The sequence below is a fragment of the Camelus ferus genome, chromosome 10 (genome assembly GCF_009834535.1).
Source record: "Camelus ferus isolate YT-003-E chromosome 10, BCGSAC_Cfer_1.0, whole genome shotgun sequence".
Classification (NCBI taxonomy): domain Eukaryota; kingdom Metazoa; phylum Chordata; class Mammalia; order Artiodactyla; family Camelidae; genus Camelus; species Camelus ferus.
Window position 1 is genome coordinate 19,373,394 of NC_045705.1, and position 10,061 is coordinate 19,383,454.

A 10,061-nucleotide genomic window follows, 5' to 3' on the forward strand; every position below is an offset into this window, starting at 1 on the left:
CGTCTGGCACGCGAGCCCCTGCCCCTAAACTGGCCAGCTGCTTTTCTGGGTGCCCACCAATCCCCTCCTCGAATCCCCCAAGGAAGTCACTTCATCAGAGAGACCGGAGGCGGCGCCTGGTTGAGAGGGAGCTTTGGCAGGAATCGTATTCAGGAGGAGCTCGAGGAGCGATTGGTATTCCAACCTGGCCATCGAGCCTTAAAGTCACCAGCTGGGCATCGACAGGGGCTCCGGGGCCGGGATGGGGGAAGGGAAAGAAGGGCAACCCCAAACGGCACCGGCCCAGGCTTCCCTCACCCATTTGGGCTAAAAGGCTCCAGCCACGTAGAAAATATTAGGTGATTGTATTAATCTTTGACTTGGGGGTTAACTGTTGACTTTGTGGCCTAGGGGTGGGAAATAGGGAAAATACCCAGATTCTGAAGTTGAGTCCCCTTCCTGGAGGCAAGGAAAGAACAGAAATGGGGAGAGGTTCGCAGGATACCGACCTGGTGGCCTGTGCTTGTTTTTCCCTCACCTGCTGTGGACTGGGAGACTGGCTTAATCGAGTTGGGCCTGGCTATCTTGTGACGGGGACTTAGACCTGCGTTGTCATTCTGGTGTCTCCCTCCCTCCTCCCAAACAGGGGAGGGGGCTTCTTAGTGTCCAATCCCTTCCTTTTCTGCTTCCAACCGGGTATCGAACTTGGAAGTGACAGAGGTCCGGCCCAGAGGGGCAGGGGGCGCTTTACTAGGTGGCAGCAGGGGAAGTGGTGGGGCGTGGAATCGCCTTTAGGCAGCTCGTGGGAGGCCTAGCTCTGTTGGACCCAAGTGTGTGTGTGTGTGTGTGTGTGTGTGTGTAGGCTAGAAGAGGGGGCGCCTAGGCTGGAGAAGGGCCCCAGGGCCAGTTCTTGTGCACCTTGCTTGGCAGGGTGGGGGAGAGAAGAGAGCACAGAGAACACAGATGGCACCGAGGCACCAGAGGTCGAGCGGTTCCCGCTCCCGCCCCTGGCACACCTGGATAGGTGTGGGACTTCGCAACGGGCAGAGAGGCATCTCCAGGCAGCCTGCCTGACGCCTCCTCTTGGCCAGGCCAGCTGCGTGATGGACTTGATTTTTTTTCTTTCTTTTTAAAATTTTTTGCTCAGCCCGTCGAGGGTAGGCTGGAGATAGAAAAGAAAATGGGACCCTGTTGGCAGAGAGGTCTAAGCTGGTGTTTTATTTATTTAGAAACGTTCCCCACACTCCTTCCCATCCCAACTCCCTGGTCTTCCAGTGTCAAGAACAAGGAGCATCCATCCCTCCACCGACCACTCTAATCTGGGCCAGGACGCATCCTTGGTCCTGCCTCCCCAAACCCGGCTCTCCTAGGGAGTGGCGCTCAGGGAGGAGTTAGCTCTGGTTTTTCCGCGGTCATCAACCACCTCCTGTGACCTAGTTTCTTGGTAAGCCCCTAACTCACCTCCAGGACTTGGTCCAGTTCGAGACCCCAGATGTCCTGAGGTCTCCCCCGCCCCTTGGTCTGCCTTGGAGTTTGGATTGCGGGTAGGCCCCGGGCCTGAGTAGGCCTTCGGGGCTCCCTAGCTTCTGTCCGCGGCTCGCTCCCCACCCGCCCTCTCTGTCCCGACCGGAGGCCGCGGGCAAGGCTGCTCCCAGCATGTTTGGAGTACAGGCCATTAAGTGTGCGCGGATCCCTGCAACCCAGCAGGGTGCTCGAGAGCGACGCTGGAAACGCCACGGCCGCCGCCTTCTTATCTGCCTGTCAATAAAGGGCGCCCTCGGGCCGCGCGGGAGCACCGGGCGGTGGAGGCGAGGCCGGACTAGGCCCTTCCGAGCTCCTGGCCAACGCACAAGCCGCTCTCCATTCGCCCCGGGCACAGAAGGCAGGGCGGGAGGAAGCCCGCGCTGGGGTGGCCACTGGGAAGGATGCAAGTTGAGTCGCCGCGAAGCTCGGTACCGACCCCACTGGCTAACTGGTGGCCTGGGAGTACTCTGGAGATCCTCCCGGAACCCGAGAGCCGGGGCGCCCCTTCAAGACTGCCACTCGCTTTGTGGGCGGCTCGGCCTGGCGGGGCGCGGGCCCTCGTGGTGCCCAGTCTGCGAGGCCTGGCTTTGCCCCGCCTGGGCAGGGGCAGACTGTAGGCCGCACCGGCCAGCAGCGCAGGCACAAGGGCACCAAGGGCGGCTCGGGGGGCGTCACCGACGACTCGCAGTCTGAGGATGAGGAGTGTACCCGAGGCGGGCTGCAGGTGGGGTGCAAAGGGCCAGAAACGGGAAAGGAACCCCTTTCCTTCCGGGCTTCCCCTCAGCTCTCTCCGGCATCCAGGACAGTCTTACGCTCTTGCTCTCCAAGACAGCAGCGAGCGAGCTCGGCAGCCCCTGGGTCCGCGGGGTTCCCTGGTCACCACTACCCCCACCCCTGACCTGTGATTGCAGGGAAGCCCAGAGCTTTCCTTCCAGCAGAGGTGGGGAGGAGGGTGGGGTTGAGGGGCCTGAGATTGAGGGTAGGAGTGGAGGAAGGGAGTGAGAGGAAAGATTAAAGAGCGAGGTTTAATGGGAAGGAGACGAGGAGAGACACTAGAGATACCCGTTCTTGGCTTGAACTGTAGCTGAGATCTGTGTTCTTGTCCAAGGTAGGTTTCTCCCCCACCCCTTAACTACTTTATTCAGATAAATCGGCTTCCAGATTGGCAGAGCCCCTCCCGCCGGATCTGTGCTTCGGGGTGGGTGGGAATTGATTTAGTAGTGAATTTGTCTTTTGACTGAGAATGGGCAGAGTCTCAGAAACAACTGAAGAGTAGAAATGGATTTTCCACTTCAGTATTTTAATTTCATTTTACTAAGTCTGGACGATAATGCATCCTATTAACTCTGTTTTTAAAATTATTATTCCTGAGTGGGTGCTAATTTATAAAGGGGTTTAATAAAACTTTTCCATATAAAAATTAATAGAGGGAGAAGTCTGACTCACTGAGGAAAAAATATTGTGTACATTGTGTGTCATTTCAAATGGCTGTCCAAGCCAGAAATCCATATATTATCTTAGGAATTGAATTTACTGGACACTGCATGTGGCTTTTGCTCTTCCTTTCCTCCTTTGCACTTCCTCCCCTTTAGATGGCAAGTTTTTAAAACCAGATTTTCATTTTAAGTAAAAACTAGAGGAATGTTTGAATCTGAGCATCAAAAAGGGAAATAGCATAGGTAATATTTGCCATCTCTTTACCCAGGTCTAGAAGACTGCATAATGGCATGATAATGTGCAATGCTGTGATTTCTTTGCTATTCGGTTATTTTCCTATTCTCATTCAAAGAGATATTTAGTTTCTTCTTTTTTGTTTCTCTGCTATTCAATTATTTTTCCTGCTCTCTTTTAAAGAAATACTTAGTTTCTTCTCTCTTCTGTCTGTTCTACCTCACCATAAAGTTTTCTTGGACATTTGAGAAAAATCTCCAAATCCTTCCAGTTTGCTTTCCTGCTAAGAAAAATCTCTGTTACAATCAATTCGAGAAAACTCTGCTTTTCTTTTCCTTTTAAACATTTTCGTGTTAAGTCAGTCTGTGGCACCATGTTTGATTTCTTTCTCTCCCTTGTCCGGGTGGAGACTGAGACACTAGCTGAATTCCCTGGGGGTGATTGGATGCAATTCGCTGAAAGTAGACAGGCACGTCCTGGATGTTAGAAATTCACTTTTTCTCAACGTGACAAGGCCGCCTTCGATCTACAATTGTATTTGAATGGGCAATGAGCGGAAAGATCATCATTAAGCCTGCTTCTACTTTAGCAAAATAACGAGAGCCTTCATTTGCACACAAATGTTCATAAAACTCAGATTCCCTGCAACTCTTTAATAAAAAGAGATGGCTGCATAATTTAAACTGGAAGTGAGAAGGCAGAGAAAGAGAGAGATGGGGGTTTCAAAGGCATCCCCTCCCATCCCCCAAAAGGTCCATGTGATTGAGTTGACTTTTTTTTTTTACTTTAAATCTTAAATAAGATGTGAGTTGTAACAAGAGGATTGGCACTTACTCTGTGACCCTTATAATTGGATTAAATATAGACTGAGACGTACAAAAACACACCAAGATTGACACCTGCCAACTGGACTTTCTTATGATTGATTGTGATGCTTCGTGCTGGCAACAATAATGAAATAAATTGTACGGATAAAACAGCACATTTGTCATTTCCGTGCCATGAGTGAGGAAGTCAACGAGTTAGGCAAGCTGTTAGCTGACAGGCGAGAGAGGGAGGCAAGCTAAAGAGATAAATAAGGATTCCAGGCATTGACAGGACAAATTATAACTTGTCACAACCTTTTTAAATTCAGAAGTTTTCAATTAACATATATATTGCTGTTACATATAAGATAAGGGGGCACCGACATAAACACTTGTGAAGGTCTGGGACCTCCTCCCTCACCCCAACCCAGCACCAAGGGCTTGGGCATCCAGGCCTCCCCAGCTGCGTTCATCGGTGAGCCCTGGAGGGCACCCATGGGCCACAGTGCCCAGCCAGTTTGCAGGCACCGCCAGGCTGGGTAAGGTGACTGAGGGTGTATTGGGCTGAGGGTGGCCCTTTCTTTTGCTCCAACCTTTCCTTTACTCATGGCTCCATACCCTTTCTTCACTGAAGCAAGCTCCCAGACCAAGAGAGAACCCAGACAAGGCCTGTGTCCAGGTCTGGCAAGATGAGCCCCGCTCTCTCTGCCTCCCTTAGTTGCTGAGTAGGGAGTAAGAGGTAGCAGGGGCACCTCCCTTTCATGCTCCGAAGCCTCAGCCTCACTAGAGAATCTAAGCTCCTGATCTTGGGGTATCAACAATGGCCACGTCCTGGGGCTAGGCCTAGGCCCCTGAACCCTGGTGTGGCCTGAGGGAGCTCCTATGCTCTGGACTCCTGCTCTAATTGTCTGGCCCAGCGCCACCTGGGTGGAGGTCACAAAACCAGCTCTTTTAGTCCTACCCAGGCTGAGGGGCTGCTTTTCCCTATTCATCCCTTGACTTCTGTTCACAGTTTCAGGGGCTCCTTGTTGGCCCATGGGTGGGTGGGGGGGAGTCCAGGGGGCAGGTCTCTCAGGGGAGGGGCCTGAGGCCATTCAAGTAGGGTTAGTGAGGTTTAGGAGGAGCAAAGCTCAGGAAGTACCAGGTGGGGCATCTAGTTAGGGGTGGTGGTGGGATTTCGGATGGAGTCTAGGGTCTGTGGCTAGAGACCAATGTGGGTAAAATTTGACGTGAGTTTGACAAGTGTGTTGGGGAGTGTAAACTCCTTAACGGTTTCCAAGCCCAAAGGAGGCTGAATTCTTAGTTTTACGATTAGTCTCACCCGAGCTAGACTCTGGACTTCACGATGTCTCTCGGTATTCCTGGTCACCTCTGCTTCAGGCCGTCGCCAAACTCCAGATGGAACTTCGGAAAGTTAGCGGCGGGAAGTGAGTATCCCTACGAGCAGAAGCGCGGCCTGGGCGGGAGACTAGGGTGCTGAGCAGGGCCTCGCCCTCGCCCAGCCCCGGAGCTCGAGGCCGCTGGAAGCTGGGCAGGTCCGGTTCCAGGAGGGCCGGGAAGGCCGGGCCTGGGAGGGCGCCGTGGTCCGCCTCCGCCGCCTGCGCTCCGCTCCAGCCAGAGTCTCGCTGCGTGATGCCGGGAGCCCGCGCCCTCGACCTGGTCCTCGTGAGGAAGAGCCCAGCCTTGCTGTCGAGGCCGTTACCTGTCACCACAAACACTCTCTGAAAAAGCGCGTCAACTCCACGCTCCAGCGTCCTGGATCCTGCCACCAAAAGAAACGCCGCAAAGCCGCGTCTTTCCAAAAATGGAGACGGAGAAGAAGGGGAGGGAGGAAAAGGGAGGCAAAAAACAAGTTACATGGAATTAGTTGGAAGCGCCCGCATTCCCCAGCGACCGCAGCCATTAACATTATAATCTCAAACGCCATTTTTTATGTAACACTATTGTTAGTAAATCAACTCTTGAGGTCCTCTGAGATGCTGACCCCTGGCAATTCAGTGAAAGTGTAATTATCTCCCCGAATCTTGGACAGATTTAAGAGATTACATTTCAACTAAATCTATATCAATGCTAATTCTCCCCCCCACCCCCACCCTGCAGGTGCTAGGCACGGGAAATGGCGTCAGGCCCCAGCAGAACGCTTCACAAAGAGGAGAGGTCTTGCTGCGTACAGGGCCAAAAGAAATGAAGCCCCACATAAAATTACACTTTTTTTTTTTTTGCTACAAAACCTGGTTCTTATATAGCAAAGTTAAACAAAGCAGCTATGCTAAATTAGCGTTACATAAAGGCGAGTTTAATGCTCGGTTACAGTCAACTGGTGTATCTCTGATGGCTAATTGTCTATCAAAATTAAAGAGAAAAGAACAAATGATTCGTTATAAGAAGGTGTTAAAAGCTTCAACAAAAGGACATTTCACAAATATAATATCGGCAGCTCAGAGATTGCCCGCGGGGTTGTTCAGGCCCCAGCCCTGCGCAGCTATGAAAAGTGGGGTGCGGGGTGCTATTTGCCTGGCAAGAGCTCATTTCCTCCCAAATGGGTATAATAAAAACCCGAGAGGCGATATTAGTGTAAAGATCGGGATTAGTCCTAATCGGCGCAATGCACGCGGGCTTCAAAGGCGACCCCTACTCTCTCTGCCCGGTCTAGGGGCGGAGGGCGCTTTGCCATCCCCCGAAGACACCACATCCAACTCGCTGCTGCCTCAAGTTCAGGGACAAGAGGGAGCGAGCACGGGTTCGCAGTAGTTTCAACAAAGAAGAGCAGGCTCCGCGGGTTCTGGCTCTTCCCTGCCTTCTCCGGGCTGGAAGAAGACGGTACCGGCTCTCTTGGGGGATCTCCAAAGCTAGGGCACGTGCCTTTCGGTCGCACGGTGCTGGCCTCAGGGGGCGCAGGCTGCTGCAGCCACCCCACCCTTTTAGGCTGGGGAGGACACAATATAAGATGGCCCCCTTCCCCAAGGCGACACCAGATCTAGAGCTCCGGGCATTTTCGTTGTTCAAAGTTAATTAAACCTGAAAGCAACCAAAATGCGCGCGCTAGGCGCACGGAGGCCAATCCCAGACTCGCGCGGTAGCCGGACAGCATCGTCGGAACCCCGGCTCGCTCACTCTGCTATACTAGAGTCGCTGTAAGACACTCTGAGGCTGGGGAATAAAAGCCGAAACCAAATCAGGCAGCAAGAGCAACAAACCGTCTGGAAAATGGACCCACAGAGCCGCAAGAATCTACTTTTTTTTTTTTATCGTTAACAACTTGTGTCCTAAAGAAAGTGCATTGAAGATAATTGAAATGATTACAATTCATTGCTGCCTGACTTTGAATATGAACAGTCACATAATGACATCCCCTGCCGTACAACAACAGTTTAATTTCCATTATCCGACTTCGGGATCCTAGCGCCAGCCGCCGGAGCAACGCGGCTCTAAGTCAGAAATCTTGGCTCCTGCCTGCATTATTCATTTAGGGGACGTGAGGGTTGGATAGGGTGGAAAATGGGTTTGTTCCTTCCTCACCCCAAAACTTGTTCTGAAAATCCCAGGGACTAGGGAGCACAGAAGAGCCGACAGCCGAGACAATCGCTGTCAAGACGCACCTTGCCCGAGGGGGCTGAGGGCGATGGCAAGGTCGTTGTCCCCAGGGGTTCTCAGACCCTCAAGGGACAGGTGTCCCAGCTCCCACCCTAACCCCGCCGGGTCTAGGGAGGGCCTAGGCTGGGACCTTCTCTCCAGGTGGCCCTCTCAGGGATGGGGGCAGGGGACAGCTGCCTTTCTCCCTCTCCCCTTCCTTCCAGCCCCCGTGTCCTTTCCTTCTTTCAGCTTCTGAGTTCTCAGGCTTGCGCTAAGGGCCGGGCAAGGCTGACTCCGGGGGCCCTCTCGAGGATTTGGAAGCTGTTTTGGCCTTGAACTTGCCCCAGCTTTCCCTGCTGACACCCACGCCACACGACACTAGGGAAGGAGAGGAGCGAAGGAAGGTAGGGTCTCTTTGCACCGCGGGGACGCTGGCGCTCACCTTGGGGCGCGGCCTCGGCCAAATCTCTGGGCCAGAACTTGGGAGGGGCCCGTGGTGCTCCGGGCCGAGGCCATCGCAGTGCGCAAGTGTCGCTCAGGCCCGCCGCCCCCTCCCCAGGCATAGGGTCCAGGGGACAGACCCTGAACCCCTCTCCGCGAAACTACCGCCTCTAAAAAAAAAAAAAAAAAAAAGACCATCTGGTAATTGTCTTTCTTTAGATCTTCCCTTAATTATGCTTTTAATTAAAGATGGTTCAAGGCACTGGACCACATGAAGGGCAGTAATTACAAATTACATTACAAACCCGACAGATGTAGCGGGATCTGCTGGGAAAAAGGTACCGGAATAAAAATTTGACTAAACTTTGGGATAAATTAATCGGCGGCTTGGAGAACAGAAGCACAGTTCTGATTGTGTAGGCTCCAGCCAGGATTTAAGTTTTGTGTCATGACTGTTTTCATATTTCTTTGACGTCTATTGATTTGGAGGCAGCTGCACGCCTTTGTCACAGGAGAGAAGAGCAGTCACAATATATTAGCTTGATGGCATAACTCGAACCGGAGAGGCGAGGGGAGCCGGACTGACGGGGGCGCACGTGACCCCGCCCGGGGCCTCCCGGCCCAACCCTTACATTAACTTGTTCTAACAGGAATAATGGAGTATTACTACTAATGCTTGGGCTGAAGGTTCATTTCTGTCTAGAACGCGGGCGGCAGGAGTGGCCCGGCCGCGGCGGGGCAGGCCAAGGTGTCTCCGCGCCCTCTCCCCACCGGCCCGGCGCGGCTCCGCGGCCGGCTGGCCTAGGCCGGGCTCCGTGGCGGTCACACCCGGCTTCCGGACTCCCAGCTCCGCGTCCACGTCGAGGGGCGCCGTGATGGAAGAAGTTCCGCGGCTCCCGGGCCTGGTCCCCGAGGCGCCAGGCCAGGTCCCCATCTCGGCCTCTCTTGGGGTCCTCCCGCAGGCAGGGGTCGGGGCTGGAGGACCCCGGGCGGGAAAGGCGACCGCCTGGCGGGTGCCCGGCCTGACCTGGCGTGCGCGGCCGCCCGCTCGCCCGCCGCGGGCTCGGAGCGTACAGAAGCGTGACGCAGATTGTGAAAACAGAAGGGAGGGAGCTGGGTCATTTCCTTCGCTAATCATCGCCCCCCCGGCTCCTTCCTCCACGCGCACCCCAGCCCCGCCGCCGTCCAGCCCCGAAAACGCTTCCATGCCAGAGTCTGACTCACTTTGAGCCAGTGGCTGCACTTCATGGAAAAAAATATACGTGCCCATCACTCACCCGTCTATTTACAGCGCCGGTGCAGTGTCCGGGGGAGCACGCATGGACAATTAAACACGCCCACTCACGGCTTTCTGTTACCCACTTGCTTTCAAAAATTGATACAACCCTAATTTTGACGCAAAATCCTTCTAATGCACCTTGCCAGAGACGAACGCTCACCGAAAAGGTGTGTTATCCACGCCTGATTTAAAGGAAGAGAGCAGGACTGTCGTTGGAGAAGACCCAGCGGCCTGACACCTTCTCTCCCTGCGGGGGAAGGAAAGTTTTTCTTTTGATTCGTCCTCTCACTATGTTTTTCTTTTCCTTGGCGTTACAGTTTCTGAGAGGAATGTAAATATTTTGACTGGAACTCTGCAGGGGCCTTTTTAAACACCAAGCACAATCATCTGTAGAATACTGTAGTTCATAGTTTCAAAACTTGGGTGTTAGATTCTCTCTTGTTGAGGAAACTCACAGAGCTAGTGGAGACCACTCAACTCCCTGTTTGTATAATGAAATGAAGTATTCCCTAGTGTTTGTTCAGATTTTAAGGACTACCTGTCACTGCTACTTTCCAATTGTTTGCAGGGAAGAAAAATCAGTCTAATAGGACTTTGATAGGGTTGTGGCAAGATCAAATTTCACCTTGCTTCACTCTTATCTCTTTTACCTCTCCTGCTGTAGGACGTGTATGTGATGTGTGCAAAAATAGAAGTGATTTTTGAAAACCTTGAAGACCTGTTTAGCTCTTCTGTGTGTTTGAAGTGGGGATTTCTTTCTTTCTGCTTTAGTATTTGATAAAAAGCAT